The sequence below is a fragment of the Tursiops truncatus genome, chromosome 11, assembly GCF_011762595.2.
Source record: "Tursiops truncatus isolate mTurTru1 chromosome 11, mTurTru1.mat.Y, whole genome shotgun sequence".
Classification (NCBI taxonomy): Eukaryota; Metazoa; Chordata; class Mammalia; order Artiodactyla; family Delphinidae; genus Tursiops; species Tursiops truncatus.
The window spans coordinates 38,331,107-38,346,819 of NC_047044.1; the positions used below are offsets into that span (position 1 = coordinate 38,331,107).

The window sequence follows — 15,713 nt, forward strand, 5'->3', positions numbered from 1 at the left end:
GCCCAGCCCGACCTTCATCTTCCTCCTAAATTATCTTCTTTCATCTTTCAAAATGCCTTTCAGGAATTATTTTGCCCAGAAAGTCTTTCCTAAACCTCTCTGCCCACTCACTGCCCAAGGCTCATACTTTTCCTTAGCATTTCCTTAATACTGTGTATATACTTTTATCCTTTTACCTATTACATTCTGTAATAATTGTCCAATTATACATCTGCCTCCTCTGCCAAGTAGGAAACATTTTGAGGTTTTAACCCTGGTCATATTCACACAAGTATTCACAGCACAAAGCATCTGGAAAAACAGTAGACACGCAATAAATTTTTGCTGAATTAATCACCAACTAGGTTTGCATGTTGGAAAGATTATTTTGATAGTGATAAAAATATACGTGCACTAAAGACTGGAAAAAATGAGGTCACAGAGACAAGTTAAGAGTTCATTTAGATACTTAGGCTGAAAGATGAGTAAGTCAGTGATGATAGAGTGGTAAGGATAGATTTAAGGGAGGTTTATGAAGCTGAGTCAGTAGAACTAGGTGACACATTGTCTAGAGAATGAAAGTCCAGTAGAAAGATGATGGTTGAACCAGTGGGAGTAGGAAAGATTACCATGAATAAAATAGACTAAAAAAAGAATCTGAGAAGTGAGTACAGTTCCTGAGACAGAGTAAATGCTCAACAAATGTTTGTTGGCTTTTCCTTTCTTTTTTAGTAATCAAAGTGGAGCCAGAAGCTGTGGAAGGAGGTAGGGAGGATGGAAGAGGAGAGACAGAGGAAAAAGAAAGAAAATCTTTTTATTAAGCAAATTTTAAATACAGAAGCAAGATCCAAGTGATAAACATTAGGGTGTTTCCTTAAAGATACAAGAAAAAGAAATAACTAAAACCTAATCTAGGCAATTTAAACTAGTTTAGTCACTTTACTTGTATTTTAAACTCAAAGATCAGAATAAATGAATTGAATTAGACTCAAATAAAGTGCACTTTTATTATAAATGTAACAGGAGAGATGCATAAAGAAAAGGGAAAGTAATTATTCATTTTGCCATTTCTGACTCATTTCCCTGTTGAAAATGGGAGAGGGGCTTCCCTGGTGGTACAGTGGTTAAGAATCCGCCTAGCAATGCAGGGGACACGGGTTCGATCCCTGGTCTGGGAAGATCCCACATGCCTTGGAGCAACTAAGCCCATGTGCCACTACTGAGCCTGCGCTCTAGAGCCCACGCACCTAGAGCCCATGCTTCACAACAAGAGAAGCCACCGCAATGAGAAGTCTGCGCACCTCAGCGAAGAGTAGCCCCTGCTCGCTGCAACTATAGAAAGCCCACGTGGAGCAACAAAGACCCAACACAGCCAAAAATAAATAAATAAGCAAATAAATAAATTTTAAAAAAGAAAGAAAATAGGAGAAAACATTCATAAATCCTAACATTATCTTTGAGACCACCTCCATAAGGTTCAATCGGCTTGATACAGGTGAGATGAACAGGGCAGGAAACTTTCATTCATTTGGAATAGATACCTGGTCCTCTGATGGCTAAAATGACCAGTAGACAATCATTATGTTTTAGAGAAGAGATGAACATTTAACTCAGGTATCATCCAATCTTGAGCATCTGGGCAGATTTCCAATGAATCCCAGGCAAGCTTGAGAGATGTAGAATCATAATTGGTATGTTGATATCCTTACTGACGCTCCAGCAAAAGGGAGAAGAGAAGGCAATGTAAAAATCAATGACTAAAACATTTAGCTCCTCTGGCAAAGGGCAGGATGTGGCAGAGATAAACCTTGCCTGCATGGATTAAGTTCTGTTTCTCATTCTGCTTCCCTCCCAATAGACACAAAATGTCCAGGACCCTGGGAAAGTAGACCTGAGGCTTATTCTGAAATACAGTAACTGGCATTCACATAAGTACACTGTACATATATTTTTGTATTTTTAATGTGAGACCTCATTCACCAAGAGCAGCCTCCAAGAATACACAGGATAAATTAAAAATAGGAATTGGAAAATATAAAAGAAAATTCAAATATAATTTGAATGATGGCATATAATAGAATACAATACATAGACAACAGGCGTTCAGCATGACTTATATAGGTGTAGAGCCACATAAAGACAGACAGTGAGAGAGAAGACAGGTTAGCAGTTCTCAAGCCTTAACATATATCAGAATCATCCAGGTCTTTTTTGTTTAAAAGAGATTTGGGGGTCCCACTTCTAGAGTTTCTGACGTACTGAATGTACTTCAAGACCTATTGAATGTAGGTCTGTTGTGGGGCCTGAGAAACTGCATTTCAAACAAGTTCCCAAGTGATACTGAGAAACCAAAATAGTTAATGAAGAAAGAGATGAAATGCTTATTGAAATTGTATGTTCATTCAAACTTTATTCTTGCAATTTAAGCAATGCAATATAGTAAAAGGACTTTGGAATCAGACTGAAAGACTTTCGAGTTCCAGCTCTACACTTACCTGCTGTGAAACTTTGGGAAAATTAAAACTTCTCTAACCAACAGTGTCATCATCTGTAAAATGGCCAAAACAATGAGACCTATCTCACATGGTCGTTATGAGGATTAAATGAAATAATGTATGTAAATCACTTCATTTCATGCATGGCACAATAAAGCTAAATAAAATACAGCTGTTATTGTTATCTTTATTATTACAAGAGAAAGTATTCTGCACAGTACCTAACACTCAGTAAGCGTGAGGTTAATGCCAGTTGCCCTCTCCTGGTTCGTCCCACATTAGACTAAATAAAACATGAGGCTGATTCTCATAGGACACCATCCACTGGTAATGAAACAGTTGATCAATATCATCCTTTAAAAAATTATTTAGTACATGCTGTGTGCAGAGTCCTTTTTTGAGTGCTAGAATACAAAGATAAGGTTTCTGCCCGCAAGGTCTTCACATCTTCTTAAGAAAAACGATATATAGAAACGGAATTAACTGTTGAGGACTACACACCAAATGAGTGGCAGAGGGGAAAAAAAAAGCTTTAAGGAGCAGCAGCGGTCACTTTGAGCTGGGTTACGTAGGGACAATTAGTGGAGGAAGTTGATAGTGGGAATTTATCATTTGGGTGCTCTCCAGCAACTGACCCTCCTTTTCCTACCAATATTCACTCTTTTGAGGGGAAAAGCCCCCACTGTGTATGCTCTTGGTTGGAGCCACTATTCTCTGTACACTATGAAAACAGAGATCAAACTGGGCCAAACAAGTGGACATGTGACTTAGTCTGCGTCAACTGGATGCTCTATACCAGGTTTTGGAATTCTGAGGGGGATGCAATGATGAGGGATAGTTGGAGGTCAAGGTCATGGCAGCAGCAATGGCAGTGATAGAGTCCTTACCAGGCTATTCTTGCTGTGAGATGCTTGCTATGTCTCCTGCTTCTTGACCTTCCACAGTTTCCTTCGTTCCAGCTGTCCCAATCTTTATCATCTAGCCTTCTGTGGTTTCTTCTAGTAAATTCTAACTCCCCATCCATTTTGGGTGGGAGAGGAAGGGACAGCTTAAGTTAGCCATCGTTCACTTTCATTTCTTTGAAGAAAGAACTAACTGATAGCAGATAAAACACTTGTGAATTTTAAAGGAGAGGTAGAATTCATGAAAGCAGAGAAGATCATGGCGTGACAGGGAATATGGCAGAGATGTGAGAATGGGCTGGGGAACAATTATTACATTCATTTGGTTAAAACAATAGGTTCATGTAAAGGAATTCATGGAAGAATCACCCTCCAGCAAATCAGCCTAGGAAATCCTTAGTCTCTTTCTTTAGACTCTTCCTAAGGCCATTCAGCACAACTTTACTCCATAAGCAAAAATCACAGCAGAAACTATAGAACTCAGTTTGACCACTCCCCCTTCATCTCCACATCATCTCTAGTAGTGTAGGAACCAAAATTTATTCAACCTAGTCCATTGATTGGCTATTTCCTTTGAACGCGTGCCATAACATCTACCCTCATCTGTCCTCAGACTGGCCTGTGCTTTCTGGTTTAAAGCCCCTAATATTCTTCAACACATTTCTGCATAGACTACGTTTCACCCTTTAAATTGGCTTTGATTGCACAGCCCTAACCTCTATCCTATGCAATCCAACTCCAAGCTTCAGACTAAATTGGCCTACCTCAGTTTCTACGTCCAAGACAACCACTGATGTGTTTTCCCTGCATCTTCACTGTTAGTATTTGTCTAGTTTTAAGGGAAACACATCATCAGAACAGATGCATTCCCAACTGGCTTGAATCCAGCCACTTCCAAGCACAGAGCATGATGCAGTGACTTGTCAAAAAAAAAGTGTTTGGGGGGAAAAAATCTAGCAGTAGCTTAGTAACAGTTGGAATGAGGAAAAACTGAATACAAAGAGGCCAGTTAAGAAGAACAAGCATGACACAGAACTTGGACAAGGGTGATAACAGTGGGATCTGGAGGGGAAAAAAGGAGATAGAACATTACAAAAGATAAGCAGATAAGACTTAGTAGAAAAGAGATGGAGATGAGTACAAAATAACTTTATGGTTTTAAGCCATGACCAAACTAGAGAAATTGAGAATATCTGCTGGTTTTGAGAATCAGTTTTATATAACGTTACAGAAGTTAAGAGAACAAAGGAAGAGTTTAAGGCAGTGACGGCAATCAACAAGGCAAATGTTACAGAAAGGTCCAAAAAATGAGTCAGTTTTAAAAAGTCTTTACGTAGGTTTCCTAAAAGGTTACTGGTGACTATGAAGAAAATTTTAGGAGAGCAGTGGGGCTGAATTCAGACCACAAGGAAACAAAGAATGAATAGGCAGGAAATAGAGGTGACAAATATAAAATATTTTAAGGAAGTTTGGAAGTAAAAGAAAAGCAAAAAATGAGACAATGATCCAAGATATTAAAGCTGAGGAAGGGGCATACCACTCTCATTATAAAGCTATAAGGAAACTGTAAAATAGTCTTTTCTACTAGTATAATAAGTCAAGATTGTTAACCATAAAAGTCAATGCATCCTAAAAGCAACTGGCACAGTTTCTTGCTGTTAACACCTGTTGGCTTGGCAGGTTATGACATAATAGTTGATTATATAGAAGCTGTTCCAGAAACATAGGAAAATATACTTAAAACACAAAAAGACTGAGGTACTGACAAGTCTTATTCACACCCTTCTACTCTCTAAATGAACTTGGTTTTGTTTGATGTGAAAGCAAGACACAGAGAAAAGGGTTTTTAATTCAAAGCTTACACTCTCTTCCAAGAGCATGTCTAAAACTAATTGCTTTTAAAGTCCAGAGTGCAAGCAGGGACTTGAGTTGCAGGGCAACTACATGGATATCCACGTTTGGAAACTTGGTCTTTCCAAGTCATAGAAATGGAAACAAAGCATATATGAAAAATGACTGTCCTGCTCTTATTTGAGTGTTTGCATACTGTTTCCCATAAAGGAGCAGAAACCCAATGTCAGCCTTGTACATACTCAGAAAGGTAAAGGATAACATCTCTGGAATGAGACAGGAGAAATGTGACGTCTCTTTTGTTCCTTGCCAAGCTTACCTTGACATTTACTTCTATAAACATAGTCAGCAAAGATTATGCAAAGAAATTATCTTCTGAATCTACATCTGGATTCTTTCTCCACTGCCACATCTTGACCAGCTAGGAAAGTTTTGCCCTCTTCCATTAAATAATCGTGCTAAAAATTACCAATGCAATGTACATTGTATTGTCCCTTACTTCCAAACTCCTCTTTGCCTGCTAGTCTCATTTTAGCTTTGCCATAGCCCTGTGAAATAAACAAGGACAATCATTTTTGCCCTCCATTGATTATCGAGGTATGTCATGATGGCCATGCAGAGGGAACACAGAGGCACTTAAGTGTTGGGTAACAGTGCATTTTTTCTCCTTTGTTGTGGGAATGTTATCTTAGAACTAAGTTCATAAGGTAGAAGTGTGTCTGTATATCAATCTTAAACATGATCTCAAGTACTTTTTTTTTCTTTTTAGCTACCTACACAACTCAAAAGAAAAGAATTGTTTTTGAAAACTGTTTGTTTGTTTGAATCAATCTCAAATGACTTAAATAAGCTCATTTGAGTCTCAGATGAATTTCTGGCCTGAGTTATTTATATTAGCTGTATGATGATTTTGCAGTTATGTCTTTTTTACGTTTATAAAACCATGTTCTGAAACTAAGTACAAACTATAAGTGTGTGTCACCCCATATATTCTCTGTGCATTTTTTGCAGACTTACACCTCAGCAACTCAGGCACACCTCTAATTACTGGAACTCAATACTAATTGTTCCTGTTTAAGATTAGTGAGGGATAAAAGGATTGGTCACTAGTCCCACATAAACCCACAGAGAACCTCCCACTATGGATATATATTATACTATCATCCTTATAACGTCAGTTAAGTTCCCTTAGTCTAGATATCATAATATTAGACCATTTACGAGATACAAAGCAAAGAGTTTTCATGTCAATTATTCTATTTACTTGGTTTTGGTTTAGAAAACAAAACAAGATCATTCAAGCTGCTGCAATGATTCTTTTTTCTTACCTAAACGCGTTGAACTCACTCTGTGTTGTATAGATTCTTCCCTGTAGGGAGGGATGAGAGACTTCTATAAGATGGTTTCCAAGGATGAGGAGGCTGCTGCAGATATCTAACACCTATACTATGTTCAAGTCAAGAGTTTCTCTTCTAGAATATCTGATGGAAGTGCTTAAGGAGCAACAGTCTGGTTTAAAAGTAGGCCTAGGAGTCTCCACCATAAAGCTTCATACACGTAGAAATCATTCTGGTTTTGTTTAGATCAAGTGTCTACTTGGTGGTGGCTTTAAAGGTTGTCATGAGTTAGTGCCTAAGCCAAAGATTTACATACACGTGGTTTATTGTGGCAGTATTCTAAAGAACAACACTTGTAACGGAGTAAGGGAAGCAGTATAGGGCAGAGGGAGAAGTTGAACTGCAATGCAGTTGCAACAGAGGACTCAACCCATCCCACGGACTTCTCTGAAGTCAGAATGGCCCCTCAGGTATGACCTGAATTGAAACAAGGAACTGGGCCTTTGTGCCCTTCCCACTCCCCACTCCCACTCACCCTGTCTATCCCCACCAACTAGTCATAGGAAATATATAAGCCCCAGGAATGGGATGTAACCTTGGGCAGCCAAAATACTTTTTTTAGGGAAGGAATCAGTTGTGACCCTCAACAGCCCACACTCCCGGCCCTTAAAGGAATGAGGGTCTTGGTGGTGAGGGCAGGATCTGGAGAATGAACAGAAGTATCCACTACAGGGCTTCCCTGGTGGCACAGTGGTTGAGAGTCCGCCTGTTGATGCAGGGGACATGGGTTCGTGCCCCGGTCCAGGAAGACCCCACATGCCGCGGAGCGGCTGGGCCCGTGAGCCATGGCCGCTGAGCCTGCGCATCCGGAGCCTGTGCTCCGCAACGGGAGAGGCCACAACAGTGAGAGGCCCGCGTACCGCAAAAAAAAAAAAAAGTATCCACTACAGGGGTGGATAACAAAGATTTGGGGGTTTTAAAGGCCATCTCCTTTCCTTAGCCTCAAATAATCCTTTGTTCTACCACCACTGCCTAAGGACCGCAGAGTCCAAGAACAAATCTGTGAATTTGTTATTTTGGAAAATGCATTCATTCATTATTTTTTTTAATGTTTTTATTTATGTTACTGCCAGGTACTGTCTTGGTGAGCAAAATAGACAATCTCTATCATTTCAGTTATAACACTAGCAGCAAACTGTAGGATGAACTGAAGCCAGGTGAATCTGATGGCAATGGGACCAGCTAAGAAGCTGTTGCATGTATCCTGTGGAGAAATGATGACGAGGAGAGAACAGATTTAAGAGATAGTCGGGAGAGAGTCCTGTATTCTTCACAAAACTCAGAATCATATTTCATTTGCCTTAGGAAGATGCGCCCCTGATGCACTGCAGTCGTAATTCTAAAATCTTGGACTCTTTGGCTGTCAGCTGAGTCAAAAGGTCAGTCCCTCGATGCTGTTTCCTCTCTTCTTCCCACTGGCTTTTCTGGAGTCTAAACAATCATGCTCCTCACATTCCCATCAGATACGAAATTGTGATTCCAGGGAAATGGGCCAAAATTAGCCAGCTTCCTCCTTATAAGCAGGCCTCTTCTCAATAAATAAAATTCTATTTACTTTGAAACCAAAAACCTTGTTTAACATCCAATATCAATATCAAGAGGCAATCTTGTTCCTTTTCTTAAGATGACCGAAAAACCAGATCTAAGTTAAACACTTCTTAAGACAAGCGTTTTAGGATCTCTCTCAGTCAGAATCTGCCTGATAAAAATAACTTTTCCAGGTTACTACTTTTAGCCATTATCTTTTTCCTACCAAAATATACTCTCACTAGTACAAAATGTTAGCTTATATGCAATAAGTCATTTCTCCCCAATTTTGTTATTAGTAAAAATAACTCCACCCAAATAAAGCAAATGATATGAGTATTTGAAACTGTGTCAAACAATATTTTACATCACTCTAAAGGGTTGTGGTAGAGATTTATTGGTTGAGTTACTGTTTACTACATTTTGTAAATGTAACTGAATTTAGGGTTTGTTTATAATTAAACATTTTTGGCTCATGAGATTCAATGTCCCCTTCACCTTCCTAAGCCATCAGGAGAAAGAAGACATTTATTCTGACCCTTTCCCAGTCCTGCCAGATTATCCCAAACAGCAGATATATAGTTTACTGTCTTTGCAAAATTGGTCAGCATCAATCTGACTCAATCATGCTTCATAGCCTGGTGGCAGCTGAGAAAGACCTCTCTATAGACTTGCATGATCAAGGAGCTCAATCTAGGATTACAGAACATGGTATCTTTGCAGCATAATCACCTCCAATTTCCCTCATCTGAGCCTGCCAAGTTCACCTCTTCCCTCCCTTGGGCTAAGCTCTTAACTAGACAGCAACTCAGGGTGTGGTACAGATAATACAATAGGCACATGTATACACACACACACACACACACACACACACACACACACACACACACACACACACACGCTGCCCCCACCACATACACACTTGTCCTTAAAGGAAGGTAAAAAATAGCCCAAATAAGAAATGAAGAACACCCAGGCAAGAGATTGGTTACTGGTGGTGACAAAAACAGCAGGCTTGGGCTTCCCTGGTGGCACAGTGGTTGAGAGTCCGCCTGCTGATGCAGGGCACACGGGTTCGTGCCCCGGTCCGGGAAGATCCCACATGCCGCGGAGCGGCTGGGCCCGCGAGCCATGGCCGCTGAGCCTGTGTGTCCAGAGCCTGTGCTCCTCAACGGGAGAGGCCACAACAGTGAGAAGCCCACATACCGCGGAAAAAAAAAAAAAAAAGAAAAAAAAAACAGCAGGCTTGATGATACTGCCAGGTCTTCCTGAAGGAAATAATTTTAAAGATGTGCTTTGAAGGAAGGTGAATATTTTGAAAAAGAGCAGTAGTAGAAAGGGCATAGGGCATTCAAGATCGAGGGAAATATTCTCCAAAGAAGACATACAGATGGCCAACAGGCACATGAAAAGATGTTCAAAATCGCTGATTATTAGAGGAATGCAAACCAGAACTACAAAGAGGTATCACCTCGCATCAGTCAGAATGGCCATCATCAAAATGTCTACAAATAATAAATGCTGGGGGCTTCCCTGGTGGCGCAGTGGTTGAGAATCTGCCTACTAATGCAGGGGACACGGGTTCGAGCCCTGGTCTGGGAAGATCCCACATGCCGCGGAGCAACTTAACCCGTGCGCCACAACTACTGAATCTGCGCGTCTGGAGCCTGTGCTCCACAACAAGAGAGGCCGCGACAGTCAGAGGCCCGTGCACCGCGATAAAGAGTGGCCCCCGCTCGCCGCAACTAGAGAAAGCCGGCGCACAGAAACGAAGACCCAACACAGCCAAAAATAAATAAATAAAGACCTCACCTCAATCAAATAAATAAATAAATAAATAAATAAATAAATAAATAAATGCAGGAGAGGGTGTGGAGAAAAGGGAACCCTCCTACACTGTAGGTGGGAATGTAAATTAGGGATTAACAGATACATACTACTATATATAAAATAGATAAACAACAAGGACTTACTGTATAGCACAGGGAACTATATTCAGTATCTTATAATAACCTATAATGGAAAAGAATCTGATCCGAATCATTTTGCTGTATACCTGAAACTAACACAATATTGTAAATCAACTATGCTTCAATTTTAAAAAAAAAAAGATTGAGGGAAATATGAGCAAGGAATAACATCAAGAAAGTACAGTATGTCCAAGAAATTTAATTTGGTTGTAGTTGGGTACATGGATACTAGTGAAACAGAACCAGGTAGATAAGGCAGGTTTAATTAATTTGTGGATTGTTCTATACCCTACAGAAAGAAGGTTAAATTTAATTTGGTAGAATTTTGGAAGCAATTGATGTATAAAGAAAAAACATTATCAGATGCTTTAGGAAGATTATTCTGGCAAGCTGTTTTCAGAGTGAACAAGAGAAAGAAGAGGTGGGAAGTACAGAAAACATCGGGTGGCTATTTCAGACAAAATGTGCTCAGCCTGAGTTAAAATGACATTGGAAATGGAAATTACATAACAGATTCAAGAGCCATTGTGGAGTTAGATTCTACATGACTAGGCTTTTAACTGTCATTGCATAGTAAGAAGAAGCAGAGTCACAGATGACTCCAAGGTCTTAAACCTAAATAAGAAAATTCAAATGCCATTAATGAAAAAATCAGAGTCAGAAAAAGGACTTGTTTTAGAGAAGACATGATGAGTTCTATTGCGTATGTATATATGTGTGTGTGTGTGTATATATATATATATATATATATGCATGTCACCTACAGATAATTATTATTGCCTCTATTTTACAGACAGTAATTAAGACAATAACTAAGATTCAGAGGTAAAAATGATTATGTCAGACACTTCATATGTTTCACCACAGATATTCATAGCCCCATTTGTCTTTGAGGTCCCTGTCCAATTGGTCCACCTGAGCCTTCACTTTGACGACCAACTCTATATGAATTCCAATAGTTTTACGCAACAGCATCTGACCATTCATGCCAATGAATAATCTTTCATCTCCTATCCCAGGGTTTCCCTGTTGCCACTGAGGCATAAGATACTGCCCCACTTGCCCAAACCACACACATGCAAACCCACAGTGCAGAGAAGCTAACACTTTATGGAGCAATCCTTTGAGCAACGGAAGATGAGAACTGAGGGATAATTTCTTCTTCCCAAGATGGACCAGCCAGGGATGTAATTTAACATGGTCTATTGTAAGGAGGCCTTTCAAAAGTGAGAAATCAGTTGCACTCGATACCAGGTGATACTACAGCCAGCTCAGAATATATCCTCCTTTGGCTTTCACTCCTTCTCTGCCTCATTCTCCTTTTCACTCACACCAGCTTCCCAGTATTCCCTAATTAAAAGTTTCACATATGCTTTCGCCTCAGGCTTTGCTTTCTTGGCAAAAACTAATCTAAGAGAATAGCTAAAGCCTTAACAAAGTTTGATTGGCTGTATATTTTATAAGCATTTTTGGTCACTGAGATTGATGTTTTTGTCATCAGTGGTATTCCAGTTATCCTTCTAGGCCTGTAGTAGATTTCCACTTCTCTCATCCCTTGAAATTGGGGGTGACCAATCAGGTGTTTTTCTGGCCAATAATGAAATGAGGATTGAAAGGATGTGGGTCAACTCAGGCTTTAAAAACTTGAAAAGACATTTTATAGTTTTCTGTGTCCCCACAGAATAATGAAGTCTTAAATCCAAATTTGTCTAAACATCTTTTAAAAAAATCATATGGAGGGTTTCCCTGGTGGCGCAGTGGTTGAGAGTCCGCCTGCCGATGCAGGGGACACGGGTTCGTGCTCCGGTCCGGGAAGATCCCACATGCTACGGAGCGGCTAGGCCCGTGAGCCGTGGCTGCTGAACCTGCGCGTCCGGAGCCTGTGCTCTGCAACGGGAGAGGTCACAACAGTGAGAGGCCCGCGTACCGAAAAAAAAAAAAAAAAAAATCATATGGATCAATAAGGATAGTAAATAAAACTTCTCACAATGCATGTTTACAGCATAACTCAGAGACAAATAAAATACTATGAACTTAAAATTGCAAAATAAAGCAAATAAATAAAATAAATATATTAATGTTTGGGGAACCAGAGTTTTCACTGAGGGAGAGAGAAAATGCAAGTGTGGAATGGAAGACGTTAAGGAAGAACCCTATTTTGATTGATTTAAGATACAGGTATCAATACGAACTCATTTTTTAATTTTAATATATTTCTAGTTCTGACCTCTGCGAGGGCCTAGAAGCAACAGCCTAGTAGCAGTGAAAATACTTAGTGTTAGATTTTGGTTTCTAAACACCTTTCCACACTCAGTCTCCTCAAAGAAATTAATGGTTCCAGATCTGGGGCAGAAAGAGTACAAGATGAGCCTGGAGTATTTTATCATGGTATGAAGCAGAGAAAGCCTCAAAGACTGATAGAGACAAGTCAGAGGACACAAGAGCTATCCTAAAGCTAAATAAAGAGAATAACGATGATGCTGAATTATTTTAAAAAACTCATTTATCCAAAGTAATACTAAGAAAAGAGGAGTGGAAGAGAACTTCCTTATAGAAAAATGCCAGCTAATAAATGTAGAATGAATGCTAGAATTAGAAAAACACCTTTGTGGGAATTCCCTGGTGGTCCAGTGGGTAGGACTCCACGTTTCCACTGCTGGGGGCCCGGGTTCAATCCCTGGTGGGGGAACTAAGATCCTGCAAGCCGCGCGGCACAGCCAAAAGAAAAAGAAAAAGAAAAGAAAAAAGAAAAACACCTTTGTGCAACCACCAAGGTAATAATTGATTTAAGCAAAATCATCAGTGGATGCCAAAACCATTGGGTGGAAGTTTGTTGAACAGGATATTTACATATTCTCATAGCATTTCTCACGTAGATTGCTACGGTTTGCAACAAGGAGAAAAAGTAACTTAACAATGGAAAAACCTAGCAAATGCCACTTTAGCCAAGAGATCAAATTTCGTATCACCAATTATGGGACAAACTGGCAATATGTGTGCATCCTGATATGATTCACAGTGCTTAGAATAATTTGTATTAAGAAAACTGGATATGACTCCACCTACTTGCCACTACAAAATGAAAAAGTATTCAAACTTATTGCAGAATAATAAATCAGAATTACTGTAAAGTTCAAATGATATAATGTATCTGAAAGGAAAGCACATCAATATGCCAAAAATAAAATTTTCTAAAGCCAGTTCACTGAAAGTCAATCAGCTAAATGACTAAATCTTAAAAGTCCATTTGCCAGCGTCTAAATATTAGCAATTTACAAAGGGTAAGTTTCTTTTAACTACTGGCATAACATTTCACTAAATTTGACGTAATTTTTTAAGGCAACAATAGGAAACTAATACAGTCTACATTGTACAGTCTACATCCAAGCTGTCCTCTGAGCTCAGACACTTACGCAAATCCAGCCAACATCAGCCAGATATTAAACCACCCTACCCATTATAAATTGCTATAAAATTTATAAATAATTAAAAGACACATATATTTGTAAATTGAAGCACTTGATAAATTTGTCAAATTGGTAATTCAACACAATTTTTAGCAATTTCACTGAAGTAAAACAAAATGCTTCAAAAACATATTATTTTTCACTATGTAGAATGATAGAAACTACAAATAAGAGTTTAATGCCCACTACTGTATTGCCTTCTGTAATGATTAAAATCAAACATAGCCAAAGAAGTTACAAAATAAGGACTGACTCAATCCTAAGCATCATACATAATAAGTACTAGTGAGGCACGGACAACAGGATTCTGTGTGTTTGGCAGTGGGGGTCGGAATTGTACATGTGAATATGCATGTGCATATGTGTCTTCCATAAGATTGCTACAAAATCTTTATACCCCGTAGAATAGGTGCCAGTTGCTTGAAAATCTGAGAGTGTGCATCAGCTGAAGACATATATGTAGAAGAAGAGAAAAGGAATTAGTAACAACATATGGAGAAAAGAAGAGGAAAGATAAAGGAAAGGGAAATAAAGAAGATGGACATTCAATCTCTGCAGAGATAAAATAAACACAAAGCTGGTCACCAATCCACTGGATAATAAACCTAAACCAGATTACTAGTGTAATGACATGGGACCCTGGACATAGTCTGTGAAGACCATAAAGACACAACGGTGTCAGCAAGAGGTGGCTCCTGGTAATGTAAAGACCATTCTGTCCCAAAAGAAGACAGGAAGAAATGATGATATCATAAAAAGATGAAGCTGCCAAGAGCTGAAGAATCTTTCTTCATTGGCTCATGTGCAAATTTTGCCACACACAGACAGTGACTGAAGACATCTGAATCTAACAACTGACAAGACACCACAGCCTCAGAGGCAGCAAATGTTTTCATTAATACACCCCAGCAGTTAAAATTTGCATCCATCCATCATTATGGGTCTTGAAATGATTCTTTTACTTTTAATGATATGATAAGATATTTGGTCTTATGACTAACTCTGAACACAGCCAAAAAACAGTCTGCTCATATTCTGATGGAAATGTTTTTATCTGCAAATGGGTTAATGTTATTTTTCCCAGTACCTTTTGGAACCAAGCCAGTCATGATTTCCATTGTCAATACCCTCATGTATTTACAGCAAAGTTCCAGTGCTTTGTAAACTTTTCCATAAGTCATTTTCAGAAATAGTTATTTAAATGCAGTCATGCCAGGGATATCAATTTACCACTTCTTATCCAGAATCATAAAGTCTGGGTAAAAAAGGCAGGTGTGGTAAGGAGAGACAAGATTTGGGGAATAGGAAAGAAAACGTTATTATCAATTTTCACTTTTTGTATTAAAATAAAGTTTCACGATACTTGTAATTCCTGATATATATTCAAACATTTTTATAGGCTGGGCTAAAAACATTAATAGTTTTACTACTTTTACTCTCCAGATGGAAAAAGTCTTAATTAGAAAAATCTGATTACTAAGAACAATAAAAATATGCAGTGCAAAGATAAAATTTGTGGGATGTCTTGAAATAACGCCTTCTGAATTGATATCACCATTTCCATTTCCTTTAGAAATTTAGCTGGTATATGAGAAACCTTCCCAAAATAGCTAGCTGTGTGACCTTAGACAAGTAACCTGACTTCTCTTTAAAATGAAGGATGGGGCTTCCCTGGTGGTGCAGTGGTTGAGAGTCCGCCTGTCGATGCAGGGGACACAGGTTCGTGCCCCGGTCCAGGAAGATCCCACATACCACGGAGCAGCTGGGCCCGTGAGCCATGGCCACTGAGCCTGCGCGTCCGGAGCCTGTGCTCCGCAACGGGAGAGGCCACAGCAGTGAAAGGCCTGCGTACCGCAAAAAACAAAACAAAACAAAAAAAAACAATATAATGAAGGTTGAACCACCCCAGGATGTCTTTTACCTCTAGCATTTTATAACTGAGTGAAAATTAAATTTATTTTGACGTGACTTCCTCTCCACAGATGTTTTAAACCCACAGCTACCTCTACTGCATATGTTCTTAGAATAGTTCTAAATAAATAAATTGTACCCTAAGGTAGGAAATTTCTGATTTAGTCACAACTTTTTTCTCAGCGTATTTTCTTAATTTTAGCTTTATTTTCTA

At 39.1% G+C, this 15,713-nt stretch overlaps 1 long non-coding RNA gene across 1 annotated transcript; it reads right to left on the minus strand.

The window, feature by feature from the left end:
* Positions 1–1,646: 1,646 nt before the first annotated feature.
* LOC141275772 (uncharacterized) lies at positions 1,647–3,444 on the minus strand. The gene is made up of 3 exons (XR_012324062.1): positions 3,362–3,444; positions 2,475–2,527; positions 1,647–1,693 (listed from the first exon to the last, which is right to left on the minus strand). It is a non-coding gene; the product is annotated as an uncharacterized lncRNA (long non-coding RNA).
* Positions 3,445–15,713: the final 12,269 nt, after the last annotated feature.